Here is a 14691-nt window from a genome sequence, read left to right on the forward strand (position 1 = left end):
TTTTTCTGCACAATCCAGTGGACATTACAATTACAAACAGACAATAGATAAAACCTACACACAAAGACGAGGTAAACACAGCGGACATATTCTATCTTCTCAAACATTTTTTATATTGTGTCAAGTCTGACAGGTTGAGTTTGTTTAAACTAAAAGGGAGGCTTAGGTTTTATTTTTCATACATTGAGGTTTTTTAACTGTATGGTAAATGAATTAGTAGAGATTAAAAAAAAATTATGACTTTAAAACTATTGAGTCATTTCACATTAAATAATAATAACAACCATATTCCAACTATTAATATTTCATCTGCCTGTCATTCTGTGCTCATAGGAGACATGTGCCTTGCCAGTACAGTAGATGTGTTTAAAATCTTAGAGGGATCATTCACCCAATCAAGTACTCACATTTATAGTATGGAAAAAAAGAGGCAATGAAGTGGTAACCTGAAGATCCTCCACACACACACACACACACACCTCCTGTTCTGCTCCTCCTGTGCTCCTATGCTCCTGTGAAGGACAATGGGTTTGTTATAGCAGTTCACGACTTGTCAATTACTTCAGGAGACGAAGGTCTAAAGTTCAGTGGGTTATATTTCATCTAAAGGGGATTTGAGGTGTTTAGTTGCATCTGTTTGGCGACTGGGACTTTTCATGGCGAATATATATTGGACTGATCAAAGCTTTTGCTCACATAGACGGAGCTCTGAGGCGAGATAAACCAGAGTCTTTGAGAGGGTGAGGCTAATAAAACATACATGAACACTAATGCTGCTTATATTAATATAATGTAGGTTGGTCTGACTGTTATATATATCAATGATATGTTGAACATATGTGTTTCTTCAACTGTGGGAACTCTTGTCTCTGTGGACTTTAAAAAAATAAACACTCTTAAAAAACATTGGAACGGTAAGGGATTGGCAAGGAGGAGGCAGGAACCGGCAGAACAGTCAACGTAAACTTTAATGACAAAACTCAACTTAAAACAACATAAAACAGAGACGCACACACATACACAGCGGCCACATGTGTCTCTCTCGAACTGGCTTCTCCAGTTCCCCTTTATCTCACTCTCCCACTGATCAACTGACTCAGCGCCTGCCGTGCACCCTCATGGCCCGGCCATGCCCTCCTCCTCGTCACACTCCTCCCTGCCCGATTCAGACCATTGGCCATCCGGACTGACCTACTCCCCCCCCATCTCTGGAGGGGAGGCGCTGCTCTTCCGGCCATTCTGCCAGCCGATGGTCCACCCCACCTCCTGGGAACCTGGGGGAGAGGGGAGGGAGAGGGAGAGGGGAGAGGGAAAGGGTGAGCGGGAGACACAGAGAGAGAGAGGAAAGAAAAAGACAACTTGCTCGCCAGTCCCTGGACACGCCTTCGCCCGGTCCTCAACCACTCCTCTGTCCTCTGGCAGATGACAGCCGCTCCTCTCCGGTGGACGGCAGTGAGTCCTCCGACCCCTGGCGGACTGAACAGCTCCTCACCTGGCAGACGGCAGCGGTTCCTCCGACTCCCGCTTATCAGCTGACTCAGCGCTGGCCGTGCACCCTCATGGCCCAGCCACATTCTCCTCCTCGTCACAAACACCCTTCACATTCTCACTAGTTTATTTAATGTCTATTAACAATGTCCAAACAACAGTGTTTGTACATGCACCACAGCAGATTTGTAATTTTTTTTCTGACGGTCATTAAACATTTTCAACAAAGAAAATGACATTTTTGGGATGAACTGGAAGACTACTTTGTTCTACTGCACTGCGGCATCCACGCACAACTCATCACATGCCCCACCGAGAGCGAACCACATTATAGGGACCACGAGGAGGTTACCCCATGTGACTCTATCCTCCTTAGCACCCGGGCCAATTTGGATGCTTTGGAGACCTGGCTGGAGTCACTCAGCATGCCCTGGGATTCGAACGCGCAAATTCCAGGGGTGGTAGTCAGCGTCTTTACTCGATGAGCTACCCAGGCCCCTGGAAAATTTATATTTAATCATTATCTCACAATAAATATGGAAATGGTTTCTGTTTGTTTTACACTATGTTTAGGTGTTCATAGCTGTAAAAAATGTATATTTCTTATGATGGACTTACATTGTTTAAGACAAAGTCTGTGTCCGCGATGAAACTAAAAAACAAAAATCTATGTATAAAAGACATTTTTAAAAATACCAAAAATAAATGATGAAGACATGGTAAAAAGTTTCAAACTCAGTTTTAATGTGAGCTTCATTTAACAAAAAAGTTTCAATGTCTTTGTTCTAATAAAAATAACCCCCTGCGACTTAAAAGTACCTGTTTACCATATGTTACTTAAATTAAAGGGTTCATTTTCATTTTATTTAAATATATATCGTTTTATCAGGTCTAATGTATGTGGATCTCAAATGCACTCGTACTGTTGTCCCGGCTGGAAGACTCTGCCTGGGGGGAATCAGTGTATCATGTGTAAGTGACAATTACTCTCTTCATCAACTGACTCTGCATTTGCATTTTACTTCTTCATGTTGATTTATTTTGAAACTGAAAGATTAAGGCTTGTTGAATTTCATCTTAACCAATGAAATTATGTATGTTTTTGGAAAACATCACAAACACAATTGGACTGTTTATCAGTTCCTCTGACAAACACCTGATCATTGTGTAAAGATATACACTGCGTAAGGGTGCAAGAACGTGCTAAACAGCAATTTAAATGATAATAGAATTTTTAAGTTTGAATAAAGCAATAAGTCACGAGCAGTGATAGGCAAAAATACTTTTAAAAAATTGCAACGTAAAGTGTTTACCCATGTTTCCATTGATTGTGGTATAAATAACTGCTTAGAATCTTTTGTTTTCATTTCACCTACCTCTTCCCCTCCCCTGCCCAGTGGGAAATAGGAATTACTTTTTTTTTTCCCATCACCACCATTACTTCTCACTCAACAATTACTCAACATAAAAATACATTATTTTGATAGTTGTTAACACCAACAACCAATTAGCTAGCAAGACTGACTAGCTACCGCTAATGTCCAGTGCTAGTGCTTACGCTATTTTTCCCTTTCCAGTGCTCTTTTCTTCCCTCATGTTAACTGAAGGCAAATCTGAATGATGTTCCATTTTAGCTTGCTAGCTAGCGATCTAGCTAATGATAGCAAGTGAACTCACTAATGATATTTAGACTAGCTCTCTAGCTGGCTTCTGACTAGTTTTGATTGCCACACTATTGACACGCATTGCATTGGCTAGCTCATTGCTAGATCATGGCTACCTTAAAGGGATAGTTCACCCAAAAATTAAAATTCTCTATTATTTACTCACCCTCATGATATCCCAGGTGTGTATGACTTTCTTACTTCACCAGAACACATTTGAATAAAAATAGAAAATATCTTAGCTCAGTAGGTCCTTAGAATGCAAGTGAATGTAGATTTCTCTTTTAAAGCTCCAAAAATCACAGACAGTCAGCATAAACATCATCCATATGACTCCAGTGGTTAAATTAATGTCTTCTAAAGTGATACGATCATTTTACGTGTGAAAAAGATCAATATTTAAGTACTTTTGAACTATAATCCAACGTGAGGGTAAGCTTCACGAAAGGATGGAGTCCAAGCAGTCTCTCGTATGACATATTCACATTGCCATGATACCGACGTTATCTCACACCCTCCACTCGGTTGGGGTACACAAACACACCATTGTGAGTAAAGAAACAGATAAATACAGACCTAAACTAAAACCAACTAAGTTTCTGTACAGCATTCCTCCTCCTCACTTGTAAACAGCGCTGCTCTTCCGGCTTTGACGCACTTGCGTCAGTTCTCGCGTGTTTCAAATGCCAATGCAATTACGTCACACATACATACCGCTGCAGAACGGAAGCATGATTTAGAGTAAAAAAAGTACTTAAATATTATTGTTTTTTGCACCAAAAGTGATCGTGTCGCTTTAGCAGACAGTAATTTAACCGCTGGAGTCATATGGATGACGTTTATGCTGACTGTCTGTGATTTTTGGAGCTTCAAAAGAGAAATCTCCATTCACTTGCATTTTAAGGACCTACTGAACCAAGATTGTTTAGTGAAACTAAAATTTTTTACTCTAGATATGTTTTTTTTACTGTATTTGTAAAATATTGGAAGTGGTTGTTGGTAAGTTTAGAAGAGTACTACTGGGATGGTATGGCCATTAAAACACGACAAATACAAATCTTAATCCCACCGTAATTTATTTCTTTTTCAGCAGCGTATTAACATTCCATTAAGATACTGTTACCAGGAGTTGAAGCCATAAGTCCTTGGAGGTTATAGAATGTATTGGATTTTAAAGAATTTTAAAGGATGTGGCTTGGAAGTAATTGGAAGTAATTGCTGTAGGGACATCAATGCAACACTTCTAAAAGGGAAAACCACAGAAAGGACAGGAGCTCACCAGCAACACAAAGAGCACTCCAAATGAAGCTCTTAAATAGCCTACAAGGCAATTATTCTAACTGGCTACAGGTGGTAGTACAAGGGAGTGGCAAAACTCATTAAATTAGCTCCAGAGGTGGGAATTCTCAACAGCAGCTGCGTTGGCACATAGGACTTAGGAGGGAGGCATCTCACCACCCCATTAGTACAATGGAGACTTCAGTGATGAAGATGCCAACTCCAGCGATGCAATGGGCAGAGGCAGAGGGCATGGCAGAATCACCAGAAAAGGTGCCATGGCTTTGATGAAGCCACATAGAATGGCAGAGGTCGTAGGTGAAGACATATGCAGAGGCCACCGTGGGACCACTGGCAAGGGTGGAAACCACGATGGGCCCACTGGCGAGGAATGGTGAGGAGGAGACCAAGGCTCCAACGCAACAACAGATGAGGGACGAGTCTCCAACTGGACCACAGGCAAGGAACGAGGCTCCAACAGCACCACAGATGATAGAGGCAGAGGCCATGGCTCAGGTAACACCACAAGCAAGGGACGAGGAGGAGGCCACAACTCTGGCGGCACCACAAGGGAGGGATGAGGTGGATGCCAAGGCTCTGGCAGACCCATAGGCAAGGGGGGTGGCAATGGCTGTGGCAGAACCATGGGGGAGGGTTGAGGCAGAGGCCAAGACTTTGGAAGGACCACAGGCGAAGGACAAGGAGGAGGCCAAGGCTCTGGAAGGACCACAAGTAAGGAACAAGGAAACAGGCATAGCTCCAACAGGACCACAGGCAAGGGACAAATCTCCAGCAAGACCACAGGCAAGGAACGAGGGAGGAGGCCACGGTTCCGAAGGCACTATAAGTGAGTAACGAGAAGGCGGCCATGGCTCCGATGGGACAACAGGAGAGGAAGGAAACTAAGGCAGGACCACAGGTGACGGTGGAGTCCAAAGCTTAGATAGGACACCAAGTGTAGGAGGTGGGAGCTCCAATGAGACCCCAGGCAAAGGCAGAGGCTCAGCAGGAAGAAGAACTGGATTTCTGTCAGCAGATGTAGAGGAAGACCATGAGAGCTGAGCAAAATCTGAGGAGGCCGAGGGCAGAGCAGCTAGCACAGAGGGCCCAGAGGCCAGGACTGAGGAGGAGGTTGAGGGCCCAGAGGCCAGAACTAAGGAGGAGGTCACAAGCTGAGCAGCAGGGACTAAGGAGGAGGTCACAGGCTGAGCGGAAGTTGGGACTAAAGGAGAAGGCAGCGGGATGAGCGTCAACAGGACTGAAGAGGAGGCCATGGGCTGAGCATCGGCAGGGACTGAGGAGAAGGCCACGGGCTGATTGTCGGCCAGAACTGAGGAAGAGGCCACGGGTTGATTGTCAGCCGGGACTGAGGAGGAGGCCATGGGCTGAGTGTTGACCGGAACTGAGGAGGAGGCTACAGGTTGTGTGTTGGCCAGGACTGAGGAGGAGTTTGAGGGCCGAGCTACTTTCTTTATGTCAGCGGGGACTGAGGAAGGACACAAGGACTGAGCTAGCCTCTCTCCATCCACAAGAGATGAGGCAGAATATAGGGGCTGTAGTGTCAGTTGGTCACCACTAGGGGGCTAGGAAGGGACTGGCTTCTTGTTACTACTAAAGGGCGAGGAAAGAATGGCAGCTTGCTACCAATAGAGGACAAGGAAGGGACTGGCAGCTGGCTACCACTAAAGGGTGAGGAAGGAACTGGCAGCTGGCTACCACCAAAGGGTGAGTAAGGAACTGGCAGCTGGCTACCACTAATGGACAAGGAAGGGACTAACAGCTGGCTATCACTACAGGACAAGGAAGGGACTGGAGGCTGCACTGGTAGCTCGCTACCACAGGAGGGCAAAGAAGAGACTAATGGCTGCACTACTGTCTGACAGCCATCGGAGAAGACAAAAAAAGGGAGGTTGACTAAAAGGTTGTGGTGCTGCCACTGAAGGGTAACAGCCAGGCTGAGCAGATGGGCCACACGATGGATGTGAATCAAGATTAAAAAAGGGGGCATTAAGAATCCATCACCTTGAAAGTAGGCTGGATAAATTGAATACATCTCCGGAGGACATGAAATTAAAGCATTTCCCTGCAATAGGAGTAGGATATGAGGGCTCATAACTTATTAATACTTGCTGGTCAATGGAATGAAGAGCTGAATTTGATAGATGATGACTGACAGAAGATAACTATGGAGAACTATTGCAGAACTAGATTTGATTCTCGCATTTTGAAGTGAGATTCAAGGAAGTCTGAGGCTTCAGGTTATTGGGGACCGTAACTAAAGGCTTAATTGATTGGTGAGCTGTAGGGTATGCCTTACTAATGGCTCTCTCGTTTGTGCCAGTGGTGTAGGCAACATAGAACATATTTCTACTAACCTTAGACAATAAGGGGGGATGAATACAGTTACGGCTCAAGGAACTTCTGCTCTTCACCTCCATGTCTTTCACTATCAGATAGAAGTCCAACAACATTCCTTTAATTTCCTTTACATCCTTAGCAAAGTAACTCACCTCAACTTGGGTATGAGATAATGATGCTCTTCAGTCTCCATCCCAGCAGTCTTTCGAAGGACCATGTAAAATATTGGAACTGGTTGTTGGTAAGTTTGGAAGAGTACTACTGGGATGGTGTCCATTAAGACACCATTTCTGTAGTCCAGTCACTTTCATGTCCTTTAGTGGAGTTGAGCTGCTAGTGCAGACTTTGGGCTCTGCCTTGCCCCTTAGTGGTGACCAACTGACACTACAGCACCTATATTCTGCCTCAGCCCTCATGAATGGAGAGAGGCTAGCTCAGTCCTTGTGTCCTGCCTCAATCCCTACTGGCACAGAGAAGCTGGCTCAGCCCTTGTGTCCTGCCCTGGCCTCTGCTTCCAGAGAGAAGCCAGCTCAGGCCTCTGCCTCTGCCCTCATCTGTGGCCCTACCTCGGCCTCTGCCCTCACCCGTGCTCCCACCTTGTCCTGTCGGAGCCATGGCCGCTTTCTCGTTCCTCACCTTTGGTATGTGGTCCTTCCAGAGCCTTAGCCTGTGCCTCGAACCTCACCCGTGGTTCCTCCAGAGCCTTGGCTACCTCCCTGCCTATGGGTCTGCTAGAGCCTTGGCCTCTGCCTTGTCTCTCATGTGTAGTCCTGCCTCAGACTCCACCCTTATCTGGAGTCCCTCCAGAGATGTGGCTACCTCAAGTCCTATATGCCAACTCTGAGTTTAAAAAGCCAACTCAGAACCAGTAGAAAATGTGAAAATACTGTTCCTTGAAATTTTGTCTGATTTTCACAAACAGTGGCTCAAAATAATCTCCAGACTGAGCCGCACAGAATAAATAGTACCGAATTTTAATTTTCAACTTTGTTAAAAAGTTATGCTAACATAGTTGACGAGGTGGGCGTGAAAAAGGCTTTGAGGCCGTATCTCTGCAATGGTTTGTCATATTGAAATGAAACTTGGTATGCTTAATCAGGACCATGGTCTGAGGGTACATGCTCAGTTTGGAGACAGCTCCACCATTGGGTCAAGAAATTTGAAAAATTTGAACCGTATGCAATAAAATCATGAGGTCGGTGTCTTTGGACTCATTGGGTCATGATTCCAATGTCGCCAAATACCAGCCATACTGCCTGTCCCCATATTGCATTTTATAAAAAAGTGATATCTTTTGAACAAATTGTTGGATTTAAAAGACAATCGGTATGCATCATCGACATCATGTCCTGAGGAGACCTGAGCAGTTTGTAGACAGCGCCACCTATAGGTCAAAAGAAAACCCACACCTGTTTCTGACTCTAATCTCAGCAAGTCTCTTTGCCATCAGTCAGCCATGTCAACTGAGTGGGTCAGTGTTAAGCACTTCAACACACTTTTCGAATCCTCACCTACACAAGTATTGCAGTTGATTTTATATTGTAATGGAGGTCAAGTCATTTTTATTTGTATAGCGCTTTTCACAACACACATAGTTTCAAAGCAGCTTTAGAGAAAATCATGCATTAACAGAAAATGAAACCGTAATATCTATAAAGTCTTAGTCATCATTGTGTAGTTTGATTAAACAGATGCATAGGTAGCTGTATTAACCTGCCGGGAATTATTGCCTGCTGCACCTCCACCAGTGCCTTCAGCCCAGCTGTGGGGTCATCAGCCGGGAGCCACCTATCTTCAATGTTTCGCCCCAATAATCCCGGAACATCTCCGCCCCAACATCTCCCTGCCACCCCCTGCAGCAGGACACCAGATCCCCTCCAACGCCTCATCCTTGCCTTCCCTTCCAGACATCCTTCACGAATTACTTGCAACCAGGGTTCTCTTTGTCATAATACCTCGACACGACCATACGCATGAGCCCGTTGGCCAACTGGCACCAAGATGCAAACTTGGTGCCCTACTGACACTGGCACTGTATCTCTCAGTAACTCAGTGCCACTGGTTCCATATGGCATACTACCTCAGCACAAGCCCTCACCGCATATCACCCAGGTTCTGTATTCCTCAGTTTCCTACTTCTGAACCCCCCACTTTTTGTCCTTCCTTCTTAACCATAGCCAGAAACTCCCTTTCTCAGCTTCCTCTGCCAGTTCCTTCAAATACTTTTTTGAATCTGCTCCTACGATGCCAGAGTCTCTAAAAATGTGCTGCATTGATGTTCCCATAAATCCTTGGCACCCAACCTCCACAGGGTAGGTGGCAGTCCTCCATCCATTTTCCCTGCACTCTGCGGCCAGATCAGCATATTTTACCTTCTTCCTCTCATAGGCTGTCTCCAGACCCTCTTTCCATGGAACAGTAAACTCAATCATTGCTATTTTCCTAGCTGAAGTTGACCACAACAATACATCTGGCCTCAAGGAGGTAATGGCAACCTCAGTAGGAAATTTTAGCTGCTGGTTAAGGTTGACCATCATTGACCAATCAGTTCCAGGCACCAAGATTGATCTCCATGCTGTGCCTTGTGCAGCACCTCCCTTTTTAACAAAATCAACACCCTGGCTCTGGGGAGCATGGTTGCCTTTGTTTGCCTTCATTCTATGCATCTCTAGGATCTCTGCCAGCTTCCACAGGACGTGATCACACCGCCACCTGTACCATCCTTGTGCCAGGGCTGTCTTGTACCCAAACAATATGTGCTGCAAGTTTGCTCTTGGGGACTCACAGAGGGAGAAGCTCTCCTCTTTATCATACCACAGAGACAAATTCCCAGGGCTTGGTGGGGTATTGTAGGTGGATCTAATTAGAAAACTTAGTCTGGCCTGGGGCACCTTCCACAGGTCAGCCCATCCTAATACTCCATCAGATGTCCCCTCCCATATGGTCTAGCACCCTTGCTGTTGCTGGCTCCCCAGATTGTGCATGAATTCCTCGGACCATTTGTCTTGCACCAATTAGGATGATCTCGAACGCAGCCATGAACAGGATGGGAGAGATTGAACATCCCATCGCTATTCCTTTTTGGTTTAAGATTAGTAAACTAAGTAAGTGTTAAGGGCCAGTGTTTAAACAAAGATTTTGTATGAACTGTAAGATTAATGTCTGTCTTTAAAGTTCATCCTGGATTAACTGCAGAAGTTCACATCGATGCATTGTCCTTTGTTAGTTGGCTGATGAAGGCTTTTGTTGGCAATTAACTGATAGTCTATGTATTCCATTTTAAGAGTGTAGTACATCATTTGTCCAAGGTCATGCAGGCAGAGATCAGTGCGGTGCATCACAGTTCAACCGGCAGGTCATTTCAGTGAGGTCTAACCTAAATCCAAGGTTCACGCAGAGGCATATGAAGTATCCCATGTCTTATGGTTGGAGTTGGCATCAGTTCATCCCCTGAAGTCCATCGTAATAGACTGAAGTGATGTGTGACTGGCTGCATTTAGTCATCATCACTCAGAGACACATAGCAGTGGAGTCTGACACCAAGCAGGAACGGAGCTGGATCTGGCCGGCTCTAGTAACATCGGGATATGAAGGTTGAGACAGCGAGACAAATAGAATAATATTAGCGTAGAAGCTATTATTTGCAGTAATAGTTGTAGATCATGATGAATATTTCTGGTTCCAGCAGACTTAACTACAGCAGTCTAACTGTGAGTTGATGGATAAATTAGGTGCATACCTGGCTAAATAGATGAGGCTTTAGTCTAGACATAAACTACGTGTGTCTGCATCTTGAACAGTGTTAGGGAGACTATTCCATAGTTTAGGAGCCAAATAGGAAAAGGATCTACCTCCTTTTGTGGATTTTGATATTGTAGGAACTATTAACAGGCCAGAATTTTGCGATCGTAATGAACGTGATGGAATATAGCATGGTTTTCCTGGCTCGATGTAATAGTTGATCCACCGAGATAAAATTATATTTTAGTGGATTTTGGTCCAATAATTTGTACTTCTGTTCTGTTGGAATTGAGTAGAAGGAAATGTATGGCCATCCAATCTTTGATTTCACTGATACACTCTGCTAATTTGGAGAATTTAGAAATTTCGTCAGGTTTCTAAGAAATATAAAGTTGGGTATCATCGGCATAACAGTGGAAACTTATTCCATGATTCCTGATATTTTCTTCCAGGGAAGCAGATATAAGGAGAAAAGCAGAGGCCCTAAAACTGATCCCTGTGGCACTACATACTTAACTTTTGCTTGATTTGACAATTCCTCGTTTACACAAATGGTAGCGGTCTGCTAAATAGGACCTAAACCATTCTAATGCAAGTCCACAAATGCCAACATATTTCTCAAGCCTATTCAAGAGAATGTTGTGATATATGGTGTCGAAGGCAGCACTAAGATCTAAAAGCACTAGAAGAGAAATGCAGCCACGATCAGATGATAAGTGAAAGTCATTTGTAACTCTGTTAAGTGCAGTCTTTGTATTGTGATGGGGCCTAAATCCTGACTGTTGTATAACAAAATTACATACTGAAGAAGGCCGTGAGGATGAAACGTGTTCTCCTGTACTGTGAGATATGACTAAAATATAAGACATTGAGAAAAAGGAATGCGGATCATTTTGCTGTTGAGACTGCCTAAATCCTGACTGAAATTGTTCATATATACTATTTCTCTGTAGAAATTAACATATTTCGGATGACACTACCTTTTCTTGAATTTTCGACATAAACGGGAGATTTGAAATCGGTCTATAACTAGCCAATTCTCCAAAATCAAGCTGTGACTTCTTAATAATTGGTTTGATAACTGCCATTTTAAAGTTTCTTGGGACAATTTGTATTCTCTAGTAAAACTCTAATTTTGTATTCTTCCACTTGCACTCCATTTTCCGAGCTGCTCTCTTGAGAGCATGAGTGTGATCATTGTACTATTGTGCAGGGCTTTTTTCTTTAATTTTCTTTAATCGAAGGGGGGCGACACTGTCAAGAGTGCTAGAGAAGACTGTATTTATATTTTCTGTTATTACATCAAGTTCTTCTAGACTTTTTGGCTTACTGAGTATATGAGATAAATCTGAAAGATTATTAGTGAAGCTGTCTTTAGTGGTCGAAAGAATAGTTCTACCTGAACGATAGTGTGATGTAGATTGAGTAACATTAGCTGATGGCAGCATACAAGATACAGGGTAATGATCTGAGATGTCATCGCTCTGCGGTAGAATTTCTATAGTATCAACATCAACTCCATATGAAAGAATTAAATCTAGCATATGATTATGCCAATGAGTTGGTCCTGTCACATTTCCTCCAAGAGAGTTGAGAATATTGATAAATGGTAATCCCAATGTGTCATTTTCATTATCTATGTGAATGTTGAAGTCACCAACAATTAAAGCTCTATCCATAGTAACTACTAGATCTGATAGAAAATGTACAAATTCACCAAGGAAAACAGATTACAGCCTGGGTGATCTATATACTGTAGCAAGGGCAAAAGACGACAGAGATTTTTTATTTGTATCTGACGGTGTCACATTAAGCATTATTAGTTCAAAAGACTTAAACTTATATCCTGTCCTCTAAGTAACACCAAAAACTTCACTGTAAATTGTAGCAACACCTCCTCCTCGACCCTTCAGATGAGGCTCATGTTTATAACAATAACCTGGGGGAGTAGATTCATTTAAACTAATATATTCATCCGGTTTAAGCCAGGTTTCAGTCAAACAGAGTGCATCCAAATTATGATCTGTAATCATTTAATTTACAATTAGTGATTTGGTTGAAAGAGATCTAATGTTTATTAGCCCTATATTTATATGATGTTTATCATTTTTTTTTATTTATTCTTTTGGTTATTTTCAAGTTTTACCTTAATAAATTTTTTTCTAAATGACTTAATGTGGGTTTTATGTTTGGTAGTGCGGGAACAGAGACAGATTCTATGTGATATATAGGTGATACCTTCTCTATGTGTTGTAGTTTATGTGATCTGTGTAACGTCTCAAGGCAGTTAGCAGATGTTTGGATTAGCCAGTTTGTCTGCTTGACCTGGGCCCCAGTTAGTCAAATACTATCACTATTAAGACTATGAGCCAAATTACTAGAGAGTGGCACCTTTCATGGAGGGATGGAGTTTACTGCTGAAAATGACCATAGACATTGATGCATCCCACCCAATATTCACATTAGTGCTCAACAAATGTGGTGTTTCACCTACCCACAGTCCTTAGTATGTGCTCACAGCCTTGCAAAGTGCCAACTGTTATTTATAGTAACTCTAATCCTATCCCAGAGTGCTACATTATTTCAGCCCTGTCACAGTGAGTTTGTAAATTCTGGTAGTATCTCACTCATTCTGTGCCTAAATCACATTAATGTGCTGTAAGCAACTTTAACACTTCAAGAACTTCTGCCTGAATATGACACACAATTACACAAAAAGGAGGACTTGTCCGGTCCTCACCACAAATGACGCCTATGCCCTTTAACTGTGAATATATTTACAGGACAGCACAACCTCTCGTACCTTCTTGTTCAATTATATCATTAGTTGGGGATAATAAATTGCAGCCCTTGAATCATTTGGAAAATTATTCTGAACAACTCTGACCATTAACTTTGATGTTCCAAACCCATGCTTCTTTCTTATGCGCAACACAAAAAGGGATTTCAATGAATATCAAGGCTCGTCTTTCCAATACAGTGGCAATTGATTGTGACTCACTCAAAAAAGCATTCAGAGGTATCATTCGTTCCAACGACTTACTCCCAAGGCATCAAATACTGCTGCTTGTGCCCCTGCATGTTACTATATAGACGGCAAAAGTGTCCGTAGTGTCTGTATTGTGATGCGGCCGGTAAGCCCATTGTTTATAGCAAGAAACCTTTGTCATCAATATACTATCAATATACTGACGCAAAGACCTTCAGTGTTTCATCATCATGAAATTATACAGTAGAATTATCCCAGTAGAATCTTTATACACAATATCTTTTTCAAGAATCCTAACGCTGCTCTTTTCCATACAAAAACAGTTCATATTGACCACTGCTGTCAAGGTCCAAAGAGAAAATCATTATAAAATACCATAAAAGTAGTCCATACAACACATAGCTGTTGTGTGGCCCCAGAAAGCTTGGAATATAATGCACAAGTCATATGGACTACTGTTATGATGTTTTTATACTGAACCTTTAATAACGATTTACAGTATTTGTCCTTTTTGAAGCTTGACAGCTCCTGCTCACTATAAACTAATATTCTATTTAATAGAGCTGCTTAAAATATCTATCTCAGGATCAAAGGAAACGTCCTTTGACGAGTTGGATAAACCCCTTAAATCAGTTTCCGCTAGGATCAACAGACACGCAAGTTGTGACAGAATGACTATGAGATAAGAGATCTCATAAGGGAGAAAAAGCACAATTTCTATACCAGAAATTCTTAAAGATCTATGTTAGAATGACTGTTAGGTGTGTTTGATTGAGGTTGGATCTAAACTCTGGAGGAAGGTAGCTGTGCAGGAGCAGGGTTGTCTACCCCTGCTGTAGAGCAATGGTGCCGAGACTCAAAGGTAGGCCCAGTCACTTACAAAAGTTAGGTGTTGTGAAAGTGTTGATTAATTCTCTTCCTTCGAGGACCAGCTGGCCATTGCACCTCTACCCCAACAGTCTCTCCGTGATCCCAAAGGGGTTAGTGACCCAAAGGTAGCTCGCTTATGTCCTTTAACTCCCCCCATGCAAATCCACCCTGTGAAGGGTGGATTCTTCCTCAAAATGTTGCTGAGGTCAGCAAGAAGTGGTCTCTCAAATTATAATTTTTTAAATATACATAGCTGCTACATGCTCCTCAGTTCCTGCCTCAGTTGGTGGATTCCGGCCATGT

This window comes from Myxocyprinus asiaticus, chromosome 42 (assembly GCF_019703515.2).
Source record: "Myxocyprinus asiaticus isolate MX2 ecotype Aquarium Trade chromosome 42, UBuf_Myxa_2, whole genome shotgun sequence".
NCBI classification, from domain to species: domain Eukaryota; kingdom Metazoa; phylum Chordata; class Actinopteri; order Cypriniformes; family Catostomidae; genus Myxocyprinus; species Myxocyprinus asiaticus.